Source organism: Cuculus canorus, chromosome 3 (genome assembly GCF_017976375.1).
Source record: "Cuculus canorus isolate bCucCan1 chromosome 3, bCucCan1.pri, whole genome shotgun sequence".
Lineage (NCBI taxonomy): Eukaryota > Metazoa > Chordata > Aves > Cuculiformes > Cuculidae > Cuculus > Cuculus canorus.
The window spans coordinates 17070732-17096950 of record NC_071403.1 but is presented as its reverse complement, the minus strand read 5'-3'; the positions used below and the strand labels follow the sequence as shown (position 1 = coordinate 17096950).

General features: G+C 41.7%; 1 protein-coding gene across 2 annotated transcripts in view; it reads right to left on the bottom strand.

The window, feature by feature from the left end:
• Window positions 1-25137, bottom strand: part of MYO6 (myosin VI) — a 114935-nt gene extending 89798 nt beyond the window's left edge. Inside the window, exon 1 of one of the 2 annotated variants that reach the window (XM_054061161.1) lies at window positions 25064-25137. The gene's annotated coding sequence lies outside the window, so the exon portion shown is untranslated. Of the gene's footprint in view, window positions 1-25025 lie in introns of both variants that reach the window. The other variant, XM_054061160.1, reaches the window with a different exon arrangement.
• Window positions 25138-26219: the final 1082 nt, after the last annotated feature.

The following is a 26219-nucleotide window of genomic DNA, read 5'->3' as shown; positions in this document are numbered from 1 at the left end:
TTGTAAAACTCTAACCACAGAGGTTATGGTCTTTTGACTATGACATTGGGAAGTTAAACTTGATTCATATTAGGTTCAATAAGATTTGATGATTTCCTCCGATTCCTGTTCTTCTGTCAGCTTTTTAATCCACCGTTCTCTCAAGAAAATTGCTCCTGTTTTAGTTCCTACTAACAAAATAGGGAGCTTTCTGTCCCACTTCTTATTAATTACAATAATCTGAGTGGATCTTCCTGACAAACCAAAGAATAAGTACGCTAAGGAGATCTGCACAAGTGCTTTCCACCTACAGCAATACCTAAGTCAGTAATTGCAACGAGCAGAAAGCGGAAAAGAAGCAAAATTCAAAACACAATGTCATATTTCAGCAAGATCAACAAAAAAAAAATACCCTGAAGTTAAAATTAAAGAAAGAATTCCTCAGTTATGGTCTGGACACTACTTCAGAAGCATTACAAAACAGAAATGAGGACCAGAAAAAAACAGAAGAAAACCCATATGGCTAAAAGACACAGTTTGAAAGACATTGTTCAAACCAACTTAACTCTTTCAGTCTGTGAAACAAGGAGGCAGTGAGAGGGGAAAAAAGGAAGTATAAGGCAGAACTCAGCAAACCAATAAAGGTATCAAAGGAAAATCAAAGGCGTCTTAAGCCGTCTCATAATAAAGAATAAAGAACACACAGGAGCAGATGGGCACGCTCTCTTGGAGCTGGAGTAGTTCAAGCTAACGAGGTGAACTGGAGTTAGCTACCCCAATAGCTAAGAGACCACACTGCACAACCGCTGGCAACAGTGTTCAAGCGTGCCAGCTTAAGTTATAGTAGACAAAGAACCTCAACAAGGGCAGGTAACTGCCAAGCCCTTCAGGTAGCACTTCAGCAGTATATTTGTTTATACGCTCCTGTGACACATTTTCCAAGACTAAACATCAGAAAAAACAAACACTTCTTGAAGCCTGACTCTCTCTAAACCAATGAAGTTTAAATTCTCCTCCAGTTATGTCATTTTCCTGCCTTCCCCGCCCATTCTTCTTCTACATCTCACTCTCCTACTGTTAAATGAGAGTTTCCCCACCCGTACCCTGCTGCCAAGCTATTGCTCATCTTCAGGTGACCTAATACAGGAACTGATGTGTTTATTCTCTTTTAAGACTACACACCTATCGGTTTCTCTTTGAGCTCCGTATAAAAAGATAAAACAAAAGCTACCAAGCAGCCTCAAGCGTGCCAAACACAAGGGACTCAGCTCCAGCACAAAAGTAGAAAATTAGATTACATCAATGAAAAAAACAGTCAGGTAAGAAAGTCCTTCCTTCAATTCCCAAATACTTAAGAGGAAATGCTATCACTTAGCATAAATATTGGTTTGGTATGTATTTGGTCACTAGCTTCGATAATCTGAATTGCAGAAGCTGCACATTATGATAAGTAATCAAGACCCCAGAAATTTCACACTCTGTAGACCATCATGAACGTCAGCTAAAAGCACATTTCGGTCTAACAAATAGGGGCTTGTATCAGTTAAAGCAACCATACATGGCATTTCACATCAACTTTTGCCAAAGCTAATTCAGAAAGAAGCTGAGGTAGACCGAATCCCAGTAACTTATTCTAACTCATGATCACAGATAAACCCAAGAAAGTTCTCTCACATGAAAATTAGAGGCATATTCCTAACCACCAATTTAAGGGAAAACAAAACAAAACAAAATTCTGAGGGCTTTTGAATTTTTGGTAACTTACCAATAATTCAAGACCTCTCCACAACTTGATGAGTTTTTCCAAAAAGTACTTGAAGAAAGCCTATGCTAACTAGTGGCAATACCATACATTTTCTAGTGATCTTTAGATGAATGCCTGAATTTCAGGGGTTAAGCATCAGCCCTACAATTCCAACAGAGAAAGTTAAGAGCTAAGCCTATCAATAAGTGGCTGCACTGGTGAATGCTTTATAAAGCCTCTAGTGACAACAAACAACACAACTCCAGCCACTTCCCTCAATCCATTTCTCCGTTGAGTTTTGAACTTCAGCTGTATAATCTTCTCACTGTTGTTCGCAAAGTCAGGATTCTTTTACCTGGTGTGCAAACACAGAGTCAAGATATTTGTTTACTGCATATCTGCACAGAGATGGGTGCTAGGTGGTAATTCCACAAAGCTGGCACACCACAACTAACACACTGGGAAATTCCATACATTCTAAGTGACTAAGTTATCAGTATTTTTACAGATAAGCTCGGTTATCCTTGCTCCCAGTAATCCTAGTAACCCATCTTCATTTTAAGTTACAGTAACCTCTTTTTTCACTGTGTAAGGCCTTTTCTAGGTAGGGGCTCCTCCCCACCCGAAGGTGGGTTTTCACCATGCTAAGAAGACAAGAGGTGCTTTTCACCATGCTAAGAGGCGTCTCTTTTGTTAGTCAGCCTCTTTTGTTCCCTTATGCTTATCTTAGTATTTCCTTGTTTGATGGATGTCTGGTGTCATCCTGTTCTCCTCCTCAGGGTCATCTTACAGAGTTTGAGTAAACCCTTTTGTTTTATCTCCCTTATTTCTACAACAGCTGCAGTGTAATAAAGCAAAACTAAGTACATAAGTAAATACTTAGGAAGGATCACGTACTGAATTTTATCAGTTTGATAAACTGAATTTTATCAGTTTTGTGTAGATGAGGTACTTAGGGGCATGGTTTACTGGTGGACTTGGCAGGGCTATGTTAATGGTTGGACTTGACGTTCTCAAAGGTCTTTTCCAACCTAAACGATTCTGTGATTCGATGATAAATACATACGTGCATAAATAACAGAACAGAGAGGCACGCTTGCATTATAATTTGCTTTTTAATTCCAGCAATAAAAAAACATTGCAGTGCACCACTTCCCGGTACATATTAACGTGAAAACGAAACCAATATTTTAGAAAAATAAGCATACATACACAGCCAGGCTCCAAGTCAAATCAAATAAACTAAGCACTGTAGATGGCAACTTCAAAGGTTGCTGGAGGGTCTGCAGGAAACCTCAGGTGCTTGTCCTCAGACCACTGAAGAGAGTTTGGGGAAGAAAAAATACAATTGTACTTCCTGTCTTATTACCAGAATAACAAATAGCAAGTAAATTGGACATTTCTACATAGTACCAACTTGGATTTGGCCAATTCTTTAAAGAAGAAAATACTAGAAACTAAAGACAATCAGCATCTGCAGATTAACAGGTATAATCCAGGAATGGTTTACTACCCTCCTTCTCTGTACAGAAACCATAATTCTTTCACAGACAGAATTAGTTCCTAAAAATGCTTACATTGCCAGTTTCAATCTCCTTATCATCTCTCCAGATCAGCTTGTACTCCTTAGAAAAAGTATGGGTGTAATTTATAGGCAACGGGCTGTAACACAGACAAACCCTCCACAGGTCACAGTGAGCTCAGGAGAAACTCCCCCTTCAGATGCAGGTAACTAAAAAAAAAAAAGATTCTTGTCCAAATCTACTCAATTTTGTCTACTAAAAAAAATAAAAATAAAATAAAATAAAAAACAACCAAAAATCAGACAAAAATCTATTGCCAAGTTCACAGATGTCACTGATAAAAGTAATTCTGAGGGACAAGACTGAAAGCTTTCCCTTGACATAAAACAGCATGAAAGCCACTCAAGACAGTCTTAACAGCGAAGTCAAAAAAGCTATCCAGAGAAACTGACACAGAACACATTTTGTGAGCAAATCCCTTGGTTTTATTGGGAAGATGAGTATAATGGGTCCTCTACTACGACACAAGAAAACAGTAATTACAGTGAAAGACAGTAATTGCAAAGAGATTGTTTACACTATTCCAATATCAAAAAAAGATCTGGAATGTATATATTTAAGAATAAAATGCACCTAAAGCCCATGAAAATGATCAGAGGGCTGGAACACCTCTTCTGTGCAGACAGGCTGAAGCAGTTGGGGTTGTTCAGCCTAAAGAAGAGAAGGCTCCATGAAGACCTTTCCATATGTAAAGGTGCCTTAGAAGACAGAAAGAGAGAGACTTTCTACCAGTAGTAACAGGACACGAGACAGTCTTAAATTGAAAAAGGGCAGATTTGTATTGAACATAAGAAAGGAATTCTTCATGATGAGGATGGTGGGACACTGGAACAGGTTGCTCAGAGAAGCTGTGGATGGCCCATCCCCAGAAACATTCAAGGTCAGGCTGGGTGGAGCTTTAAGCAACCCACTGTAGTGGAAGGTGCCCCTGCCTATGGCAGGGGATTGGAGTAGATGATCTTTAAAGGTCTCTTCCAATCCAAACCATTCAGTGATTTTAAAATAACCTTTAGTTCTTGTGCTATTCCAGAGAAGTTCATATTTTCACAGAAGTCCAAGTGCTGTAAAGCTTAGGCATCCGAATAGCAACAAATCAGAAAAAAAAAAAATCTGTGATTAGCACTGACAGGATGTCGGCAGCAGGGAAAGCTGCAGACCATAACAACTTCCACATCAACCACATCCTGACCACAGCTCAACTCTTTCATTTTTTTTTGTAACACAAGCTCTCTGCAAGGTTTTAGAAAGTCCTGGGTTTCCCTAAACCTCGTTCACGCAGATTACAGATTCTAGACAACAGCTAATCTTTGCTCAGATTTTGCCAAAGCCTAAGAAAAATGTACTCCTGCCAGTCAGGCTGTTTTTCTTACCACTGACTCAGTGTCTCAGGGAGCCACAGAAGAAGTGACTGATGCAGCTCCTACAGCTCTGTACTTTCATGGACCATGAGTTACAAGAAATCCAGCTCAAGAACATCACGCTCCCTTCTTGTTCAGAAAATGGTTACGAGTTCTAAGGCAGAAGATTGAGAACAAAGTCAAATTGTATTTTACTAATTTTAAAATGTCAAATACATCATCTGAACACTACTTCCCCTCCCTGCCACGTAGAAAATGCTATTTATTAATTTAACAGGAATGTTGCAAGAAAGTGCATTCCTGCTCAAAAGATTCTGTTAAAGTCAACAGTGACTAAAACTTACCAATCACCATAACCACAAAAATCATTATTTATTTTCTATCCAAGAGTTATAAGATCTAGACAAGAAAACAGGCTTTGCCAAACCCATCTGTAAGAAGAAAACCAGGGTAGCTTTAAGGCTTTCAATAGCAAGTCTCATGCAATGCAGTGAATGCAGTATCTTCAGATGCAAGAGAGCCATCCCTGAGGCTCGAATTGTACTAAAATATAGCAACCACAGGCACACGCAGTCTCAATACATTTGATATGAAAGTAAAACGAAAATAACACGTGCAAAATCACAGCTAACACTTAAGTGTAATTACAAATTTTGTACAGAAGCTCATGCAGAGGACAAACCACCATGGTCACATGCTAGGAACAGCCTATTTATTTTGGCAAGGAGGCCGAAAGTAGAGTCAAGGAAAGCTTTCAGTCAGGTTGTAAATTCAGCCACAAAATGTGACTCAGGTGTTTTTAAATTCAAAACTTCCTGAGCAATTACAGCTGGAACAAAATTTCTGGGACAATGAGCACTGTCATGTTGCCACTGCTACTTCCCAACTGGACTCCGCAGATCAAAGATGAGAGCATTTATCTATAGCACTTGAGCTTTCATTCCAGATTACGTGAAGTATTTTATACAAAGAGCATACCACCAGAGGCTGAAAAACTCAACACACCCACTTTTCCTCTTTCCTCTTTCATGAGTATTTAGTTTCCATTTCATTTTTCTTTCTTTAGCAATTGCCCCAGAATTTAACATTATGGTGGGGCGAGGATCATATTACATGAATGTTCATCTCGGGAACAAAATGAAAAATTAAAACACTAAAATTATTTTCAACTCTAAGTGACACCTTGACTCCATTTTGTTGCTTTACAGCCCTTCCCACAATATTCTGAATTAAATCGCAAACATCGTAGAGCAAGACAGTATGGTCAATTTTGGATAGTTCAGATCTGGCAGAGATTTTGTATGGTTTTATTTTTTTACTAATTTTAGAGATTTTAATAATATCCATTACCTCAATAAAAGGACAGATTTCAGAAGTGTAGAGCATATTATTTAAAGTATTTCATCCTGACATAAATTCAAAAAATAACTTTTAAACTCAGTGAATACATCTAAGTTAGGAACTAACACAGTACGACTGAGGCCAATTTGTATAGTGAGACAGCAGCGCTGAGGGGCCAGTGCCCACATCACAGGAATTTTGAGGGTTTTATGAAATCTAATCAATACCAAAAGGTTGTAGTTTGGGCCCCTGGATGGAATATGAATGAACAGCTGGCAAATATGAGGTGTTTTTCTAAGGAGAATCTTCCACTCCGGTTTCATGCAAATGGGATCCAGTTTGGTGCCTGGATCTGCAGTGCAGTAAGAGCAGACAACCACTAAGTTCACTACAAAGGCAAGGTTCTGAGATGATCTAAAGCACTAACAGAGACACACCTCTACTCTTCTTCATCCAGCTGCTGATGATTCCTGGCACAGGAAAAGAGAGAAATTGTAGACTGCTGCTCTAAGACAGTCACAGGCCACTTTGGGGCATTTTCCCTTTTTTAATCTGCATTTTATCTTCAACTCTATCACCATTTTAATCTAAGCTTTATTTTTTAGTACTATACATTAGTGATCATCCAACATACAGCTTCTGGTCATACAGTATTACTTCAACTGCAAGCAAGGCCTTAAAACAATGGGAAAAGAGCTTCCCGTATCTTTTTCTAAAAAAAAAAATAAATAACGTAGGCTAAGTTATTCTTCCTTCTTCCCTCCCCAAGAACAGATTATTGCTACCTACTACAATACAAACATTTTGCCTTAGACCTCCTAAGTTCAATACTTAAAATGTATTCTTTTACAAACCAGAGTTCCAGCCAAACCCATTTTTCCCCTGCAGAACTTCCATAATTATAGTGCTTTTGGTTTCTAAAAGCAAAGCACAACTGAAGTTATCTTCAGTTCTTTCTACATTGCCTTAAGACCACCCAGCAGCCCCCAGCCTGTGAGCCACTACCAAGGCAGCTCTCCCCAGCCCACGCAGGTGACTGCACTCCAACAAGTCATCCTGCCCTGGCTGTGGGAGGACACCTGGAGATACTATTGTCTAATCAAGCAACAGGTCTCAAAGTAAAATATCACTTATATGCTCAGCTGGTAACTCACTACTGGCTCCCCATCAGACGATGCTGTAGATCGGAAGCTTGGAAGCAGCAGCAACAGGAATGCGAGTAAGTCCTGTTCCTGCATGTTGCAACATAACCCTGTTCAGCAGTCCTGAACAAAGGCTTGTGCTTATTCAACCTACAAATAACTTTAATCATTGTGTTTTGTCTAAAATTGGGCTAAGGATTCCTTTCTCTGGAGAAGACTAATCATCCTGCTGCTTGTCAGACAGGAGAGATTTGAATAAAGGGCTTTAAGCCAAAAGCACAGCTAACACTTGCACATTTGTGCAGATCTAGTCATGTATCAAAATTCCTGCTCCTGTTCCAACATTACATTATAAAAAGTAAACTTTTTTTTCATTTATGGGCAATATATAAAATATAAATCCAAGCTGGTTTAAAAACACACCGAAAGACACTATGAAAAAATACCCTCAAGGAGAGCATATAAGGCTTGTACGCAAAAGTTTCAAGTTCTCAAATACAAGATCAGTGCAATATTGCTTTTCCCACAAACCACAGATACCTCCACCAAAAAACTCAAGTAAAGCCCTGTTTGTCCTCTGCCAGGACAATTCAGTCCCTTCACTCACTAGGTAATGCTCCACTTGCAACCAACTAGGAAACTACTAAGAGGTATGTAGGACATTTTGCGATTTTTCTTATCTCTTTCTTATCTCCCTCAGCTGATGGTACCTGTAACATTTCCAAAAAATCTCAAACTATGTACAAGCATGGCCTGGATTACCTGGACTCAGTGTGAGTTCAGATGTTCAAGGCCAATCTAGAAAATAGTAACTTTTATCTTCAGATAATAAAGATGCGTTTTTAACCATTTCAAAAAGGAGCAAAAGCATACAGTATTTACCAGACAACTATTTTTTTTCCATGTTTGCACAACATAAAGGGAAAAAGGGGACAACATAACAGAAACTCCACCCGTAAAGCTTCTGGAATTGGTTGCTAGCATTTCTTTGAGCTATTTGATATCAAGGATGATCGACATCACATTTCCCTACTGTAAAAGTAGGGCGCTTTATGAGATCACAAAGGTCATATTTGCTGAATCTCTAAGTAGCACTCTTCTAGAACAGTTATTTTTAACAGCTAGTTTGGCAGCCCCCAAAAGGGAATTAAGAAAAAGTATTATTTCAAAGACGCTAGAGATGTGAAAGTTCCAACACAATCCAGGTACCCAGCAAAAGCTTCAAGTGGTTCAGCAATCCAAGAAACTAAATCTTTATTACAGGTAGTAATCAAAACTTAGCAGCTGACATCACAAGTTCAAATCATGTTATCAGCTACATGTCCACACATACGAAATACAGTCAATACACTCAACATGGAAACCATCAAGAAAGGCAATCGAATGAAATTGCCTAAATGAGTGAGAAGGACCACGTCTAAGTGAAGCAGAAAGGCACTGAATAGCCAATTCCACTTAGTACTTTTATTAATGTTCTTGAAGAAATCTGTCAAGATTTTCTTGACACCATTCCCAAGAAATAGGCACAACTCCATTTAATTCAACATGTTATACTTGATTAGGATTCACTCAGATGACACAAGAGGTAAAAACAATCTTAATTAGATCAATTCAGATCAGTTGCTATAAAATCCATGGGTTTTGTTATTTGGCACGTTTAAACCTATTATCCAGTTAATCAATTAGAGAAGAGGATAACGTGAAATAATTCTTAAGCGTGCTTCAAAGATACTTAAATCTTCTTACACTTTTTTCTTTTAATTCAAATACCTTCTGTGACTAAGCAGCACCTTTAGAGTCTTCCTCTAACTCTAGCCCAATCTAACTGATTAGTTTCTAAATCCTTCCCACTTAAAATTACATTATTATTAATTTCTAAGTTTGAAGACACATCCCCTTGTTCTTCCAAGGCCAAGGCAAAACATCTTCTAGCATATCTTTACAAATGTCCTGTATATGCTCAGTACCAGCCACACAAGAATTCCATTAAGTTTTAAGTGAACCTTTTGCCAAACAAAAAAGAATAAGGATAATGTCATCACAGGTTAAGTATATACAATATTTACATGGAAAACAGGACACAGAATTCATCGGTCTAGCAGAAAAAGCCGTAATACACAGCCACTGGAAGCAGAGGCCACACAGACTAGAACAAGGCACTATTTTAAACACAAAGGCAATCAATAATTCTGAAAGCCGTCTGTAGAATTATTTTAACCAATAACAAATTTTAAATTAGGGCTACTTTTTTTCTCCCTAGTTTAATATTTTTCAGTCTGATTTGCAAGACATCGTACCCAGTCTATGAAACAGCTGCCTTATTTATTTTCCAGCACATCCAGACACAGCCAAAGATAAGTCCTAGCACCTTCTGCCCAGAAACCCTAGGGACTCAATCCCAGCCCGGTTTCAGCAGATGCAGATACTGAAAGTACTCAGAAACATCAATGTCAAACAAAAGGTCTAGGAAGCAGTTCAAAGAGGTACAAGCAAAGTGCTGATGACAGAAGTAATTAACACATCTGTGATTACAAGTGAGGCCCCTCACTGCTGACTGCCAAACAGTAAAAGACAAAACAGTCCCTGATTTTTTTTTTTTTTGGGCAGGAAAATTAACGTGCAACTAGGACGAAAAATACAATCCTAAACCGAATCTATTGATCAAAGATGTAGAAGAGGCTGTGCTGCTACTGTAAGAGTCTGTGGGATCTTGTGAAACTTAGAGTCAACGGACCCACGAGAAGATAGCCCTCTGACTCCCTTGCTTAGGGTTTTACAAAAGCATCTTCTTCAGCTTTCTGGACTTTTGGTCCACAGTGTTCCAATTCAAGTTCACTCAAGCACTCTAGCTGGGACTCCAGTCTGGAGGTCTTCAGCACTTCCCATCTTCCACGTTTTTTACAGTCCATACATCTTAATTGTAAATTCATCCAAAATTTGAGCTCTATAGGAGCTTCAATTATAGTGATCAGGAAATTCTACACAGAATTCAGATATGACCAATTCAAATTCCTCCTTGTGAACAGAAATATTTCAAATGTGCTTTCATAATGAATATTTCTTCATACTGTGGTAGGACCTAAGCACCTCTTGGAGGAACAGGGAGGGTTAATACTAAACTCCTCATAGATTTCTTATATTTCCTTTCTGAAAGAAAAATCTTCCTCAGAACAAGGGTTTTGTTTTGAATTATTCATGGGATCTAGAAAACTAAAAGCTTGTTAAGTATATTTGTCTAATCACATGATTAGAGATCTTCTAATGTCACCTTAGAAAAGTATCAGAAAACAGCATAGAAGAAAGAATTATGGGTAGAACAGAGATAAACCTCACTACAATGAAGAACTTAGAGGGTTAATTCAAGTCAGGCACTTCCTCAGGAACCAGAAAAGCCCAATTCCTTTGTTTAATGTTGAGACAGACAGACAATAAACACACAAGGTTCAGTCACCTTCTAGAGACCTACATTCAGTCTTGAGGCAAGAATTCAAGAATAATGGAGTTCAAAAATAGTAAGAGCATAGGAGCACAGTACAAAGCAGCCCAACTGACAACTCACAACCAGCCACTGAACTAAAAGAATTAAAAAAAAAAAGAAAACAAAACAAGCAACTTACGGACCCTTTTAGCCTGGAGAAGAGGAGGCTGAGGGGAGACCTTATTACTCTCTACAACTACCTGAAAGGAGGTTGTGGAGAGGAGGGAGTTGGCCTCTTCTCCCGAGTGACAGGGGACAGGACTAGAGGGAATGGCCTGAAGTTCCGTCAGGGGAGGTTCAGGTTGGATATCAGAAAAAAATTCTTCACAGTAAGAGTCATTGGGTACTGGCAGAGGCTGCCCAGGGAGGTGGTCGAGTCGCCTTCCCTGGAGGTGTTTAAGGAACGGGTGGATGAAGTACTTAGGGACATGGTTTAGGGAGAGTTAGGAATGGTTGGACTCGATGATCCAATGGGTCCTTTCCAACCTTGTGATTCTGTGATTCTGTGATTCTGTGACCCATTTTCCAAAATGCACTGACAGATGAATCAGTACCCTTGCCTTGCCACGCCACGTTATTGGAGACTCCACCTCTCTTTACCGAGACTTATGTTCCACCCTTTACAACAGCATACCTGTCTTCAATTACAGGGACATACGTGTTTCCTTTTATTGACTGAAAATCATGAGGTCTGAATAATTGTCTTATTATTTCTATTAATAAACAGAGGATATTTAAAATGAGCATTCAACTATAATTCAGAAGACTGTATTTAAACCTGTAGTACATTTTTACTACAGTATCCTCCAAAACCAAAAGAAGCCAATGATGCTATCTTACTACACAGAAAGAAAAATTAATATTAATAATAATCATATTAACCATCAACCTAACATTACATTTTGGTATCAATGCTCTCTTAAAAGGAAATTCACATCTTCCAGACGTTCTGCTTTGTTTGGGTGACTAATGAAAAGAACTTACTAGCTATAATGATTTACCCCGACAAACTTAGAAAACATAAATACTGCTTGAGTAACTCCAATAACTTGGGAATAAGAGAGGAAAACAAGAAATAAATCAAATACTTCTCAAATACCTGCATAACCAGCAACAGCTATTTCCCACACTCCTTTCACAGGCAAGAGTGAGCCATGCTGGTCAGCCTCCCAGTGTTATGACGTGTAAAAGACACAAACCTAATTTTGCTAAAAGAAAAATACCACTGGTGTCTGGTCTGTTAAGATATTTATTTATTTTTTACAGTGACAAGTGAGCTGCATTTGCTGACATTCAAGTTTAAGGACACAACAGGGAAGCACAAGTATATTTCAAAGGTTATCCAAAAAGTATTTTTTTCCAGCTTCTGTTCTATAAAACTCATTCAACTTTCATTGGATGCTGTAATTTAACTAATTTCTTCACTCATCCAGCAGCCTGTGCTGTTTGATGACCCTTCTCTGATACAGAAGCTTTTGACATCATTCTGGAAATGTATACAGAGCCTCTTCTGTAATAACAGCACAGGAAATCCTAAATATACCAGGTGTGGCTTCAGAGATGAATCCTGAGCCACCCAGGAATGCTCTAGTCACTCTGGCAGTCTTCCTGTAACAATTTACTACTGCAGGTTTCTTGAATGAGTTTTATGCTGAAAAAATATATGGGAAGGGACATATAGGCCAGAGGACTACTTTTTCCACCTGGCCTGCCCTTCTATCATAGAAGTGCAATAAAAAATAAGCCTTGACTGTACTGAGTGATTTTAATCCTTGACACTCAGTTTCTCCTCTTTCTCTAGGCATCGCATCATTTACTCCTTTTCCCAGCCTCAAAAGGCCTTTTTTTTTTTTTTGCTTCTTTAGTGAGAAACTGTAAAGTTTCTCTTCGATCCCTAGAGAAACATTTATTGTCGAAACCATCAGCTATCAGCAAGTGAAAACAAACATAAACGGCAGGATCAGTGAAAATACTTAAGAGAAAGTATGGCAACAGAAAGTGGCAGTCTTAGAAAATCACAGCTGACTCTATTCCAGGTAAAACAAACTCCTTGAAATGCTCTTGACTGCTTTTGATTTTGGGGAAGGAGCTCCCCATCCTGCCAGGGTTGCTGAGCTGGTTCTGGACCTTGCTGTGCCTCTGAGCCCAGCTGCCCAGCGACTCTGCCTGGAAGATGAACCACATCTTCTCAGCCTCCTTCATTCAGCCTGACCACAGCTCAACAAAGCCACTGTGCTTTCCCTACATCGTGCGGCTGCCTCTGACTACACTAGCGTGGACAGCATCACCATTAGCAACTTCCTTCCTCTAGGACTCATTCCCATTCTCAAGCCATACTACTCTAAACTGCCTCCCCCTACATATTAACCTGCAGCTGAAAGTAGTTTGTAAAGCAGATCTTCATCTCAATGCAGCAATATTCCCCCAGCTTCCACTTTTCCCAAAACAGGAAGACAGACTGCTGCTTTGGTATAGGAATCTAGTGAATTCACACAAGTTTGAGGCAGATAGGCATAGGGGCTTCTTTGCTAGGATGCTCTTTGCATGGTGACGAGGTGCTTCTGCTGACCCAGAACAAAACCAGTTCAATATCATCTGGTGCAAGGACCACACTCTTAGCCAAAAGAGTCCCCAGCACAGCAGCAATCCACAATAGTCTACAACAACAAAATATACTTCTTCTTGCTAATGATTAGGACGGAGAGAAAACAATTCCCACTGCAGGGCTTCCAAGACTGTGCTGGGCACACATGAGCAAAGTCTGCCATGGGAGGAGTGTTCCCCACAGCAAATGTCTCCTCTGCATCACTCTCCCAACCTCAAGCTGATGAGAGGGGTAACTATACGTTGGCAGCTTCCAAGTCATTACAGTCATCCCCAATCCAGCGCTTGCTGGTATGACCCTGGTCATCCTCAACAAGGGAAGGCAGAGCAGAGAAACATGATTTTTTATTAAACTTCCCTTTCCAATCCTTAAATTCTGCTTCCATGAGATGTTCTGCCCTGTGTCTCTCCACTACCCTGTTCACTAGACACCAAGGCTGGTTGCTAAGTAAAACAAAAACCAGCATCTCTTTCATCCTCAGAAAACCATACTGATGCAGCCAGTTTTACTTGCTCTATTGTACAAACTCCATTTGCAATCTATCTTGGTATACACAGCCCATGAAGAGCATGCGAAGCTGCATGCTCATTTGTAGGACTGACGCCATGCAAATCCTTCTCATTTCCAGCAAGTTGTGAAACACAAAAGGCAGGAAATCCTGGAAGTAGTAAAGTAAAAGAAAAAAAAAAAAAAAAAAAAAAGGCAGATGTCCTGGGAATAACTTTTACACAGGGCAGCAGCTGATGCAGAAAAAACATTCTGATTCAGAGGGAGCCACGTTGTGAAGTTGCCCTCAAATACCTGCCCTTGAAGCATCAACGATCCAGATCACATCTCCACTGCAGCCTGGATCCTAGAGCGATCCAGGAAGATGAACAATGTGCAAGACACACTGCAATGCAGGAAGCCAATCCAGGTGACATGTTAACAATATATACTGGAGTATTCATTATGTTTATGCTCTGGTGAACTCCAAATGAACGCTATCACATGCATCTGGGTCAAAATTTGATTGCTATTACACTTGACAGTGCAAAGAGGTATCAAAGTTATCAGCTATCACCAAATCAAGGTCTGCATCCTGAACTACGACTAGCCTGAAGCACCCAAGCTCCACACCAAGCTGGGTGGGGGTGCTCGGAGGAGAGCCCTGGTACCTGAAAAAACGGGAAATCCTCCCTCAGTTAAAGGAAGATCTTTAAGAAAAACCTCCACTCTTTTCGCACATTTTCTTTTTGTTGGTATTGAAAGACATGTGAAGACCTTGACAGAGGTACAATAACACAGAAGATGCTTTAGTTTTTCTAACTTCCCTAGGTACTAGCACAAGGTTTTAGCTTATATTAAAAGTTCAGCATAGTCCAAACATTTGCAAGGAATGCTTAAGGGAAAGGGTGATGTGGCAGAAAAAAAAGGAAAAACACACTCTTCTTTTTCAGCAGTAGTAACTTGTAGACTGCTGAGACATGAGCTTCAAAAATAAACAGCCCCACACATCGACCACCAAACTCTGTTCAAATGCTTGCTAATATCACTAGGCTAATTCCTTACAACATAAAATTGTTTTTCTTGCAGATGTGGCTACTATTTCATATTCAACTTGATTCTCCTATATCTTCAGGTGTGATCGGTACACAGCCTTTCCTTAAACAAAGGCCTGAAAAAAAGTAAAGTTACATACTTCAAAAAAAACCCTACATTTATCACAATGATGTGCTTACCTCATTGTCAGACTGCAGACTACCGGTTAGTTTTGGGTGTTTGCCCGCCTATCAAATGTTCATCACAAAGCTAGGCCATGAATTTAAAATGGAACAGCTGATCAAACTAAAGGAAACGAAGTCCCACGATCCTGAGAGACAGTTGTATCTTGCCCGATAACATTTCTCCATAGGGTATGTACAGTGGAGGAAGCAGCAGATCCTTTTAAGAAGGCTCCTGTCTTATCTGAACCCTCTCCAAACTCCTTGGCTGTTTCCAACAAGACAACCGATGGAAATAAGGGAAGCTGCTAGAGAGAACACGCCAAATCGTAGGAAAATATGAGCCTATTAGCTTTCAGTAATTACAACTAACCATACCTCAGCACACTTTCAGATGTCACTCCAAAACCTTTATCTGTCTTGGGGTGAAATACTTTGCCCAAATTGTGAGGCTTCGTGATCTTCTTACAGCCCCGGCAGGCACACCCAGGGTCAGTGCCTGGGTATGTACGGGGATCAGACAGCATCTTTCAATTGAGGAAGAAAACACAGCTTTAGAGTGCGGCCCAGGCACAGCAGGAAGGACAACCCCTGATGCTAACCTGTTTTGCCCGCAAGCAGTCAAAACAGCATTTTGCTTCCACTACAATCTTCAAATGTTCCCTCTTAAATTTCCTGGGGTCACTCTGGTCCCCTAGGCTCTTCGGCCCTTCTCACCTTAGCATCGTCCTTCAGCCTTGATGTGTTCCTCAAGAAGGAGCTCACCTCAAACTACTCCTCTTCCTCCTACTAGTTTCTCTCTCCCCTGCTTCTATCTCCTTCCCCTGGCTAAAGCAGCAGAGTAACTGAGCAAACATGCCAGCAGGACAAAGCGGCCTTTGTCCACCCCTCTTCCCTCCCACGGGGATTCATAAAGAAACCAGGATTAATACAGAAAACAACTCATCTCAAATAGCCGGTTTCTTTGAAACTACACAAATTTCCACTTCCATCTGATGCACTCAAGCAGTCGGTACTTATTACGCACATGAATTCCCCATTTTTCAGTTAAAATTTAAAAAAAAAATAAAAATCAGGAAATAATAAAACTGCATTTTTTTTTTTAAAGGGACAAGAAGAATTCTCCTCGCACAGAGCTCAGTGAGTGTTCTGGGACCGTAACAGAAAGGTTTGTAAGAGAAGCTGCACAGGACAATTTCCAAAAAAGTCTACAAATCAGGTTAATATCCTAAAACCCCTGCTAGTCTGACTCCTCCATGGACAGACACACAACTCCATATCAACAGAAATAAAGAACCTGAACTCTTAACACTTATTTTAAAAAAAAGTACTTTTGGTTCCAAGCTAAAAGAACTCTAATATAATCTTAAAAAATCTTTACGTATGAAAAATGGGGAAATCTGAAAGAATTTAAATTGAAAGAGTAATTTATAAGACTATATAGTCAACATATTATTTATATTAATCATTGCTGCTTTGGTGTTGAATATATATAGTTATAATTTAGCATGTAACACAGAAATACCTGTAGGATCAGATGCCCAAGCATTGAAAAAATGTACTTTCATTTACATTAGGAAACACTGTTACGGCCCAAATAATAGCAGCTACTTACTGCATTGCAAATAACGTGTTCTGTGGGTGTTGACCTTTTGTGCAAGACATGACTTGTACAGCACAATAACAGGCTAAGAAACTTCACATCTAAGATTCATCTCCCTAGGTCAGAAATAATCTTTGAAAGGATGTACAACTTCAAAGCAAAACAGAAAACAAGATCTAAAATTTGTTTCAGATTCAAATACATTTTGTATCATATTCAAATAGTAAAAAAGCATCCCTCCTCTAATCAAAGCTCAGAATTTTTTCTTGTATAAATAAACTAAGAAAATACTAAAGTGTTAAAATATTTTTTCAAAAGCCCATAACACATCTCTGAACACCCAAAGAAAAAATATCTTAGCATATGACATTCATGTAGTGAACCAAACACTACCTCAAGGTCTGTATAATCTGTGACTGAGTGTCTGACCACAACTAACTTCAGATGCTTCAGAAGATGCAAGAGTATTCTAATGGCATGACAATTAAAGACGAAGATCATCACACCACCTCTGAAACATGTTTCTTCTGTACACTTGCAGTTAAATGCTTTGTTCCCAACAGTTCCCATTGAAGACAACTATGACAGACAGGCCCATTTCTCTCCTGTCTCCTAAGAACTTTGAAATGGAAAGCAATACTCTAACCGCAGCCACAAGAAGATCAGTTACTGAAATCTATTAAAAAACACTGAAGTCTCTGAGAAACAGCTTTATCCCAGCAAAGAGCAAGTAAGGACAATAAAGTGATGAAGCAACATGCACACATATTTCAACAAATGAATACACAGCTGGCAGGGCTATTTTTGGAGAAAAACTAAGAGAGGAAGAAAAAATGGGCCTGGTAGCATGCTCATGGAAAGGCAAGCTAATAAGTACAAGAGAAGAAGAAAAATGCATCCTGTAGCATTCACGGCCCTCCTTGCACTACAGTATAAACACGCCACAGAATATGCTGCAGAGCGCCATTCAGGTACCTGAGTTTCTGCAAAAAAGGCTTGTTGCATGAACACAGTAATAGCTTTAAAGCCATTAGCAAACAGTGCAAAAATTACAACTTATTAGAATGAGTCTATAAAATAAGACAGAGATTTCTCTCATTAGTTTCCCTATCTTTGTAAAGAAACTGGGCCAACAATTTAAAAAAAAAAAAAAAAACCAAAAGAAATTCCTCCCCACTCCCCAAATGACCACATGCACTAGAGCCAAATGTTCTTATCTTTACACAGTAATAAAAATCAACATTATCTTAGGGCCCTCTGAAAACCACGATCTTTTAAAATCCTTTCCGGCCCTACTGTCGAGACTCTGAAATTCTCTAAGTGCACTCTTCATGTCCACGTTTCTCTCTGCAACAGGGATCCTGCAGGCATTCATGTACCTTTTGGTAGAGGCAATGAAGGTTAGATGGTTTGAAGCAACTGCAAAAAATGCTGCAACTTCACAAGAGAGGACAAGTGAGCTGAATGGGTAACAGCTTACCATCTGGAGAGCAGTAACCCCCTCATTGGCCTCCCCTCCTTCCCGTTCCTCGCTACATGCTCTTGCTCCCCTTTGCATAAGAGCTCAAACGTAGAATGGCCCTCTGCCACAGGGTTATGGAGAAGAGAAAGGCCGTGGGGTTTGTTGCTTTCTGCAGAGCCAGCAACTTCCACTGAGGTGTGGAAGAGCCCAGTGACCATCGGCACTTCGGGGAAGGAAGCAGAAAGTGGATCAAAGCTCTGTGAAGTTTTTCACCTTCTAGGGGATCAGCAGGCATTACATCAGCCCAAACAGTCATAAAAATGCAAAAATTAGAGAATTGCTAAAATTGAAAATACTGGTTAATACTGGTTTTAATACCAGTATTAAAAATACTGGTTAGTCTCTTGATTTCTGAATGCTTTTATCTTTGTCCTGGAAATGCTGCAGCAAGTAAACAGAGCCAACAGCACAGGAGGTTACTGCACACCATTAAACTTGGAACTGGCTGTGCAGCTACAGAACATCCTTCTCCCATAACTCTCCAGTGCCTCCCCTCAAACAAGCAGAGCACAGTGAAGGGCGGGTTCAGCATGCGTGCACACAACACTCATGCAGCTGAGGAAAAGGAAGACGCAGCAAAATACCCAGCCTTTGCCATAGAGGATTTAAGGGAAGATTTTTATTGCTATCACCTCCACCACTACAGAGCAGGTTTGATGGGCTTCGCTTCAAATAAAGCAGGAAAGAACGAAGCATGGATGGGAACTCAGATGGGGGTGTCCTCACCCCACCGCAGGCACAGCCCCCTTCATGTGTCAGGTTAGAGGGCTGGAGAAGGACATGGGTAGCTTCTTCCGGAACATGACTGTTGCAGTATCGCCGCCTAGTTAGGTTGCTTTAGATTCAGAGCACTAAGAACAATGCCAAGATGGCCAAAACCTTGCTGAGTGTCATGGCAATAAAGAGAGCACAGCAGATGAGAGGGACAGCATTCTGGACCATATAAATCACAAGCTGGACTTGCTCAAAATAAGAAATATAACAATACTTACAAAACATCAGCTCCTGAAAGATCTACACAAACAGTAAGATGTAATTCAGAACGTTGCTGCTGTCACTATAGCCAGAGAACTTGCTGGTATCAGAGAGATTTTTGTGAACCACTGACCTTGTTACATTTCCTGCTTCTCCTTTTTTTCCCGAATTACAAACCAGTCTGCTAAATCTTGTTAATTACAAAGAAAAATTTGTTCACAAAACAATTATCCACTACCTAAATGATACACAACGTAATTGTTTAACTACCTTTGTAAAATTAATTCAGCGAGGTCTCTCAAGGCATGCTGCTTGGGGAAAGATAAAAAAAAAAAAAAGCAGAGTTTTCTTTTATGTTAAAAAAGACCTTTTGTTGAGCATTTACAAATTCAATGTTCACTCAAGACTTGCAGCTGAAGACTCTGTGAATTTATCAATTTTTCTGAGAGCAGACCAAACACTGAAAAATGCACATACGGATGTGGCCACTCCAGCTCTAGTAGCCTTCCTGACACCCCCATTTGGCACTGCCAGGGCTGGATTCCAGTTTGGAGACTGGTCACACTCTGCTTTTACCACTCAGAGATCTGGTGAGCATAGCATCAACAGCACTGTGAGCTGCACATACGAGAAGTGAGGTTTAACTCCAGATATCCCATCCAACTCTCATTCCCTGGAGCAAGCAGAAACTACCCTCTATCCACCCACTTGCAGAGTGAGGAGAAGCATTCAGGTGATGAGGAAAGACTCCTGGCTTGACAGAGTGCTTCAGGAATCACGTAAACCCCAGGTATGACCTGCAGCGTAGCCACGGCAGCACAGATGGCAGCCAACCCATGCTAACCAAGAGTTTGTGCATGCCATGCTACTGAAGTAGCTGCAATTTAGCTCATGGAGCTCCAGCATGTCCGAAGGAGCTGCAGCCAGCACTGTGTCTGCAGGGTAAATGCTGCCTAGGTGAAAATCACTCCACTTTCAATGGCAGAAAGTTAGTGTGCTGCAGAGGCTCCCCAGCTACCTTCACAAGGCCATGTTAAGTTGTCACAGGCAGCAATCAGCTTTGCCTTCAAGCTGCAGCACACAGCACCGCAGCAGGACGGAACTGAAACAGCTGTCCCCAGCCCCAACACCTTCTGCTCCGTTTCTGCATTCTGTTCAACGAAAGAGAAAGCAAGAACTCACTTTGGCTACATCAATATTTTTAATCAGTATTCCAAGACAGTCACTCACTTAAAGAAAGAATTAGCATGCTCTTGCCAATAAAATACATATTATTAACTACATATGGTCATTACTTACAGAAGTTATTCTGCAAGAGATTAAAGAGTCCATAGAGTTACCTTTCTTTTTCTTGTCATCAAAATCTTAGGAAAAAGCATGACGGCTGTTCATACTTTGCAGTTAGCTTTGCAAAACTGGTATTTTGGCCAAAAAAAAAAAAGTTTCACCCACAGACTTCAGTTCAAAAATTATATTTTTTCTATTTGTTCTTTATATTATTTTGGGGTCTATCAATACTTCAAAAACATAAGTTTCCGTCACCAATAAACAGCCAAGTAAAAACCTAAATACAGTACCTAAAGAAACATATGCTACTTAACAAGTCTGATTTCTTCATTTTAAAATAGGCTGACAGTTCTTTAAAACTGCTTCAGAAGAGAAGATGCCATAACATTTGGACACCAATTATGAAGCCACGTACAATGTATAGTGAAGTAGATGATGAATACCTCAGATTTTATCCCTCTGATTTTCCTGGTTTAAATCACAGTACGATCCTATACCTACATTTCCTGTGGGATTATAGGCTGTGCTTCTAAACCACAACACTGTGCTTGCCTCGTGCAATAGCTTGCCTCAACACTATAGTACTTTAAAACCAAACACATTAAGTTGTAACATCAGCAATAACCAAAAGGTTCTAGGTCTTTATCACAGAAACTGCATTTATTTTGAGCACTAAAATTACTCTTTCCACATAAACTCAGGCCAGAATACAGACAGAGCCTGAAGAATACATCACGTTCCACCCCAGTGTGAGAACAAGTAAAAGAGTCGTGAGGTAAGTCTTTAATATATCCTTAACATAAGTCCTATTTGACTTTCAAACACCTTTGCAAAAAAGGAGATTGCACAACCTCAGCTTCTTCCACTTTTCCCCAAAGCACAACAGGTTTTAAGAACTACATTGAATCTTTGGTACAAAGTAGTTTCATCTTTTTCAATACAGTTTCTGACAGAAGCATATAGACCACTTTTCTAATTTTAAGACTGTAGTGTCTTCTTGTCACCTCTTCTCATCCTCTTTCTGCTGAAACTGAGCTTTTCTAGCACACACTTTCCAAACATAGAAGGTGTCTGCAAATGGTGCTTTCCAAATTCTTTCCAAGCCTTGATGACCATTTCTGCCAAACTGAGACATTTGGATTTATCTTCCTTAGAGGTCTGTGGCCAAAATCGAACACATTATTCTGTTAACTTAGCTTCGCTAGCATGAAAAGTTAAATTAAAAAACTTCAACAGTACTTCATCCAACTGCTTATAGAGATCCCCCATAATCCTCAGTTCTGCTTCCATGGCACTGCTGCCAAGTTGACTTTACCTATCTGCACCATGGGATCTCCTGAAAACAGCATCTTGTACTTGATACAGCCATCAAATATATTAAAAAAACTCTTGTCCTCCAAAACAGATCACCAAAAGTAAGGCCTGAAACACCTACCTGGTCTCCTTCAGACTTTTTGCTAATTCTGTTGATCAAAGACATTGATGACAACACCAAAGACTAAGGTGCCAGAACGGCTCCCAGCACTACTTAAGCCGATTTTCCAGTTTGATGGTGACTCCTAATCACTCTCTGAGAATAATCACCCAGACTTGCTATCTCTAGGCCTTTGGCTCAGCTGTTCTCAAACACTCCAGATGAACAAATATTGCTTTTCCTAAGAGCAGCCCTTCTGGGTCAGATGGCAGGCATGCTGTCTCCTGCATTCTGCCTTCAGTAGTCAATGCCTGAAATTAATATGAAACTTCGTTGAGTACTTGACAGTATTCTCCCAGAACATTCTCCCAGGCTCCACGTGCACCTCAGCAACTCCCTGAGCTACAGCAAGTAGTCTGTACAAGTCAGCCTTAGTGGATTTTTCTTCCATTAATTTGTATGGCTGCTTTCTAAGCCCCTGTAAACTTTCAATATCCATACATTTCAGAAAGGATTTCCAAAGCTTAACTAACCACACACTGGGTCAAAACCGAAAAGCACCTCTTTTGTTCATTTGGAACCTTCCAGCTTAATCTCACACTTCCACATTTTGTACTGAAAGTGACAATAAAACATCGATTTTATTGAGTTAGTCCCCACTCAACTTTGCCACATAACTCATCAAAATTTCTAAAACCTCAAAGCTTTCCTCAAACCAGCATTACTCAATACCAAGAGAACACTAAGGTCAGATTGGGCCACAAAGCCTTCTTCAATCCTGCAGACCAGGAAGCACTATTTCACCCTGTTTATGAGAACTTTATGATCAATGGGTCAAAATACTGACCCAGTACCAAAACAAAGGCGCATGGTGATCCCGAAGGACACAGTACTTAGTGCATATCACACATAAATGCCCACTCAGGCTAGAAAAATGGAAGGTGGGGAAATCAGTTCAATTTACAATATCTGCAAGCTAATACCGACACTTTTAATTCAGAACGCTATTAAGCCTCACAGCAAACTTTACTGCCTGTTTTCGTTCACGCTGCTGGCTTTATAGCTTCACAGTACACCATAACTGCACCATCACAAAGTAGGTTATTAACTTATACACATTAAAAACACATCCAGTAAAAATACAGTCAAGTTAAATCCTAATTTCTACCGTAATAAAAACATCACAGAAATTTCTAGCTTGTGCTCAGGCAGTTTCGATCTTTACTCTCCCACATCAACAATACTTGGATCTTGCTTTTGCAGTTGTTTTATAAACTGTACACTTCATTGTTAACTTGCGCATTAGTGCAGTTTAATGCAATTTAAACAAATACTGCAATAAGACATTTCCTAATCATTTTAAATTTGTGCAAGAATAATTTTAATCATTAAATCACTGCCATTGTTAACTAGGCTTCTTTTCCTGTGTTCCCCTCCCTCCTTCTTGAAAAGAAAAACTGCAGATAACATTAAACTCACGAGTTCATCTCTACCCTGTTAATTTGTCACGTCTGCAACAGAAGGAAGGCTCAGCTGGGTGACCAACCTTTGTACTCAGACGGCTATGAATCCAGTTCATAGGCCACTCCACAGCCCAGTGATACCAACCAAGTTGCCGGAAATTAGATCGCCTCAAAGGTCTTTTCCTTCCGAGAACAAGACGGGACACAAGTCACAACACACTACTAACTCTCCACCTTTGTAAAAAAGGGCTGACAATCAGCAGTATCAGGAGGAAATAACAGGTAACAACCATCCTTTTATGCAACCTGTAATCTATTAATTTAGCTGTCCTAATCTCACGAGCCTCTGCTGGCATTAGGATACTAGTCAGAAATTTGAGGGCCAAGTATCAGGCAAGCATCAACAATAAACACGCTGCGTCGCAAGGTGTATCCAAGTGATGACCCATTAAAAGGATGAACCTTTTTAGATTCTCCTATCCAGTAAATTAATGCAGTAAATTAATCCAGTAAATTTACCAGAACTGGGTACCACTTTCTGGAGAGCTAAATGTGCGATGCGCTACCAAAAACCCAGCCAGAGAAAGAACTTAGATGAGAGATAACTCCAAAACAAGATGTTTTTCAATTGCACTACCAGTCACACCATGTTCGACGGGTCAAAGCTGCATAAAAAAATTGTCTTTTCCAAGGCACGGACAACGCTAGGTGCACAGAAGTGTTTTTAAAACGAGAAGGGGAGCTCAGCTCTAACTTAAGAGAGATGGCGTTTTACAGAGGGTGATGCCGGAAAAAAAGCCAAACAAACCACAAACAACGCAACAGGAAAGAAATTCCCATGAGAGTTCATGAAAGCAGAGACATTCCCATGACGGCTCGTTTAAGGAAGTGAAGGAGAAGCCCTTCGGACCGCGGCGATGGGGACCGTGCGGGCGCTCGCGCCGCGCCCCGCGGCACCAGCCCCAGCAGCCCCAGCCCCTGCAGGGGGAGCCCCCAAAGAAGAAGCAGCAGCCTCCAAAGCAGCAGGAGCTCCCGCAGATGCAGCCCCTGTAGAAGAAGGAGCTCCCAAAGCAGGAGCCCCAGCAGCAGCAGGAGCCCCCGCAGATGCAGGATCTCCCAAAGCAGCAGCCCCCGTAGAAGAAGGAGCCCCAGTAGAAGCAGCAGCCCCCAAAGCAGCAGAAGCAGGAGCCCCCGAAATAGGAGCCCGAGCAGCAGAAGGAGCCTCTGCAGATGCAGGACCTCCCGAACAGGAACCCCCGCAGTAGCCCCCAAAGCAGGGGCCCCAGCAGCAGAAGCAAGAGCCTCGGTAGGTGCAGGAGCCCCCAAAGCAGCAGCTCCTGCAGAAGGAGCTCCCAAATCAGGAACCCCCGCAGCAGCAGGAGCCCCCAAAAGAAGCAGGAGCCGCAGTAGCAGAAGCAGCTCCCAAAGCAGCAGCCCCTGGAGAATAAGGAGCTCCTAAAGCAGGAACCCCCGCAGCAGAGGGAGCCCCGTAGATGCAGGAGCCCCCAAAGCAGGAGCCCCTCAAAGCAGCAGCCCCTGTAAAAAAAAAGAGCCTCCAAAGCAGCAGAAGGAGCCCCAGCAGATGCAGCTCCTGTAGAAGGAGCCCCCAAAGCAGGAGCCCCCGCAGATGCAGGAGCTCCCAAAGCAGGAGCCCCCAAAGAAGCCGCCCCAGTAGAAGAAGGAGCCCCCAAAGAAAGAAGCAGCAGGAGCCCACGCAGACGCAGGATCCCCAGAGAAGGAGCCCCGGCAGCAGAAGCAAGAGCCCAGCAGAAACAGGAGCCCCCAAAGCAGCAGGATCCCCCAAAGGGGCAGCCGCCCCCCGTGTCACCTGCGGGGCGGCCCGGGCCTGCTGCGCCGCGTCCTCACCTGCCGGCGGCGGCCGAGCCCAGCGGCCCCGGCCCTGCCCCGCGTCCGCCGCGCCGCGCGTCACTGAGGGCGGGGCACGGGGCGGGGCGTCAGCGGGGCCGGGGGGGTCTGGGCGGCGGGGTGCGGGACCGGGGGGCTGCGGGGCGCGGGGGTCCCGCAGCGGTGCTCAGCACACGGGGGGAGAGCGCTGAGGGAAAGTGCTGCCCCACCAACCCAGGGACTTTTCAGAGCAGGGGGGTGATCTGTCTTGGGCTTCATACAGTCATAGGCTGGAAAACACCTTCGAGAATCATGCAGCCCAACCATGCCTGTCCGCTACTGAAGCACATCCCTGAGCACCTATTTAAATACCTCTACACGTCTTTAAATACCCCATTTTTAGTACACGATGGGAGATGATGTGATTGAGAGCGGCCCTGCAGAGAAGGACTTGGGGTGATGGTCGATGAGGAGCTCGACACGAGCCGGCAGTGTGTGCTTGCAGCCCAGAGGCCAACCGTGTCCTGGGCTGCATCGAAAGCAGCGTGGCCAGCAGGGCCAGGGACGGGATTCTGCCCCTCTATTCCTCTCTTGTGAGACCTCATCTGGAGCACTGTGTCCAGTTCTGGAATCCTCGACTTAAGAAGGATATGGAACTGTTGGAACAGGTCCAGAGGAGGGCTACAAAGACGATCAGAGGGCTGGAGCACCTTCCCTACGAGGACAGGCTGAGACAGTTGGGGTTTGTTCAGCCTGGAGAAGAGAAGGCTCAGAGGAGACCTTATAGTGACTTTCCAGTACCTGAAGGGGCCACAGGAAAGGTGGAGAGGGGCTGTTTACAAAGACTTGTGGTAATAGGACAAAGGGGAACGTGTATAAACTGGAGAGGGGAAGATTTACACTAGACATAAGGAAGAATTTCTTCACGCTGAGGATGGTGAGGCACTGGCACAGGTTGCCCAGGGAAGCTGTGGCTGCCCCATCCCTGGAGGTGTTCAAGGCCAGGTTGGATGGGGCTTTGTGCAGCCTGATCTAGTGGGATGTCCCTGCCCAAGGCAGGGGGGTTGGAACTGGATGGGCTGTAAGGTCCCTTCCAACCCAAACTATTCTATGATTCTATGAACCTCCCCTCGCACAGCTTGAGGCCATTCTCTCTCATCCTTTCCTTCTTTGACAC